General features: G+C 42.4%; 1 non-coding gene across 1 annotated transcript; it reads right to left on the reverse strand.

The window, feature by feature from the left end:
- Nucleotides 1-1,761: 1,761 nt before the first annotated feature.
- Nucleotides 1,762-1,868, reverse strand: LOC115063651. Its single transcript, XR_003843537.1, has one exon. It is a non-coding gene; the product is annotated as a U6 spliceosomal RNA (small nuclear RNA).
- Nucleotides 1,869-3,174: the final 1,306 nt, after the last annotated feature.

Genomic DNA, 3,174 nt, shown 5'->3' on the forward strand with positions numbered 1-3,174 from the left:
AGGGAGGGAGGGAGGGAGGGAGGGAGGGAGGGAGGGAGGAAAGCTGTCTGAGGCACTGGGCTCTTCCTCTGTCTGTAAATCTGTAACTGCAGCCTAAGCAAGAGCACATAAGATGGCATCAAAGTGAGGAGAGGAAGAGAGAGCGTTTCAGAGAGTTGAGATCTAAATGCATCTTCATGAGGAGCTAGTTCACATCTGATGGTCCCCAAGCCTCTCTTTTCCACACAGAGACTGTCCCAACTATTTCCCCTGTCTGTTCTGCTCCTCACGTTCACTAGTTCCTTACTAAGAACTAAGAACTAAGACCTTTACAAGGTGAAGGTATTTAGTTAGTATCTTCCTTAAAACAAGCAATGCCTTTCCCTGCCTTTCTGCTTGGCCACACAGAAACTAGATAGATGAAATAGAAATCCCTCTGTCTGTTAGCACAGTGACAGCTTCCCAGCATCCAGCATCCTGTCCCTGGGTCCCTGTAGACTCCATTCTCTTCTCCTCACAAATTTGTTTTCTCCATTGCCTTGGAGACACGTCAGTGCCTACTGCCTTGCACACCTCCTACCTTCATTGCTTTAAAATTATAAAGGATGCCCAGTGATAGCAGAAGAGAAGATAACATTCTGGGAAGTTCTAACATTACATCTGATGTTTGACATACTGAGATGTTACAGGCCAGTTGACATGGCCTCTTAATGCAAAGAAGAGAAGTGATAAATACAAAGTGTCTGAGGCTGCAGGTACGATACAGCAGACTCTCTTATGGCAGACTGGCCTAGTTTCATAGGTACAAAAGGTAAAACATTAAAACTACACTGGAAAGAATACTATAGAGAATACCTAAGCCAACAACACAATCACTTCTTACTGGGTATTATGGGAGGGAGGGTAGAAACAGGAGGATCCCTGGTACTTGCCAACCACCAGCCTAGCTCTTAGCTCAGTGAGCAACCTTGTTCTCAAATGAATAAGGCAAGAGTTATAGAAAAGGACACTCAACACCCTATTCTGGACTCTGCTTGTGAACAAGGGGTATGCACACTTGTATATACACAAATGAAAATACAACACACACACTGATAAATTCACATACACACACACACACAAACACTCAAATCATTCAATACCATATATATAGATAGATACATAGAGGTATAGATGTGGTAGGTGCTATAAAAGATAGGGTCACTAACAGATATAATAATAAATGACATGCAGACATTATACATTATATATAAAATACAATATAATAGATATTGGTTTATAGAATAAAACATAGATTATAGGTAGGTATGTAGATAGATAGATAGATAGATAGATAGATAGATAGATAGATAGATAGATAGACAGATAGACAGGCAGATGGATAGATGATAGATAGATAATAGGTAATTTCTGAAAAAGAGAAAGCTCTTGGCTGCACTTCTGCTCTGTGTGCCTGCCTTTATTTTTTTATTTATTATTTTATTTATTTACATTCCAAATGTTGCTCCCCTACTGGTCCTCCCTCCATAAGCTCTTCACCTCATGCCCCCTCCCCTTTGCCTCTGAAAGGATGATCACCTATCTATCCACCCACTCCCACCTAATCCCCCTAGCATGCCCCTTCCCTGGGGCATCAAGTTCCTACAAGATTAAGGGCATCCTTTACCATGGAGGCCAGACAAGTCAGTCCTCTGCTACATACATAGCAGGGGCCATGGACCAGTCCATGTATGCTGTTTGGTTGGTAGCTTAGTCTCTGGGATCTCTGAGGGATCCAGGTTAAAAATTATGGAACTCTTCACAAATTTGCACTTCATCCTTGCACAGGGGCCATGCTAATTTTCTCTGTATCATTCCAATTTCAGTATATGTGTTGCCAAAGCGGGCACATGCCTGCCTTTCTTATCTCCATAGTCCTCTGGTGACCATTCCTTCTTCATATCTGACACCAGCTCTGAGATGTTCTTGGAGCCAACAGTCTAAAAATGATTCCCTGTTTCCTCTTTGCCTCAGGTGCCTTCATAGTAGCACGGAGATGAATACGGTCTTGAACTGGGTTTCCCTGAAAAAAATTTGTTCTAATAATGAAGCTTATTTGAGAGTTGATTCCTATCAAATTTGCCTAATACATTTATAAATATGGTCCCATTTCTAAATAGTCTATTCCTAGAGTACTTCAGAGAACCGTGTGCTGCTCTGGCTATCTTCCAGGGACATTCTGCCCACAGTCCTCCTCCTTTGGCCTTTGGCCACTGTCTCTGACTATGGGTTCACTCTGGGATGCTACAGGAAAAATATGCTTTGTGGGAAAGTGTATGCTTGCTCTTGAACCAGGTCAGTTGTCACTTGCTTTTAACAGATCTTTCTCAACATATCCTCACACGTCTCACATGTCCAATTGCCTGTTGGAGCTCTCTCAAGCCCCACTTCTTTCTTGCTAAAGCCACATATTTCTGCCTGCTGCACTCACATGTCAGGTTTGGAGAAAAGGCGTGTTAGAAGAATGAGGAGGGTCAGTTGGCACACCGAAGAGTGCCAGCCATGAATGAAGTAAGCATTGAGAATGTCAGCAACTTCTGGAGAAGAAGACAGGTATCGTCCTGCATGTTGCTGTATTAAAGCCAATAACCTAGTATTTTAAACTTTGTCAAAGTCAGAACTTCATTGGCTGCACTCCTGATTACTGTATCACTATCATGCCATCTGCCAGAAGAAAAGCACACACGCAAAGAACTGGGAAGAGAGGTTGGAGGAAGGTCTAGATGGAGGTTTGTCCATGAAGAAGCACCAGGAGAATTATATTAGTTATTTTTATGTTGCTGTGATAAAATGCCTTGATAGAACCAACCTAAGGAGCTTATTAATTTTTTTTTCTAGGTTAGGTTCCAGAGAGATAGACAAGAAGAGTAGGCAGTGAAGGCATAGCAGCAGGAACAGGAAACGGAGAGATCACATATCTTCTTTCTAAAGTGAAAGAAGGAAGTAGATGAAGGCTAGAAACCCTTAGAGCTCACTCCGAGTGATGTACCTCCTCCGGTAAGGCCTCTAAATGTTTTATGACTTCCCCAAACAGGGCCAGTAACTGGAAACAAGTATTCCAATACATGGGCCTATGTGGGAAACTTTCATTCAAGACTCCACAATAACCATCTGGAATTCTGAGAAAAGATAACTAGACTGCAGGGTGCACAGCTC

This window comes from Mus pahari, chromosome 3 (genome assembly GCF_900095145.1).
Source record: "Mus pahari chromosome 3, PAHARI_EIJ_v1.1, whole genome shotgun sequence".
NCBI lineage: Eukaryota > Metazoa > Chordata > Mammalia > Rodentia > Muridae > Mus > Mus pahari.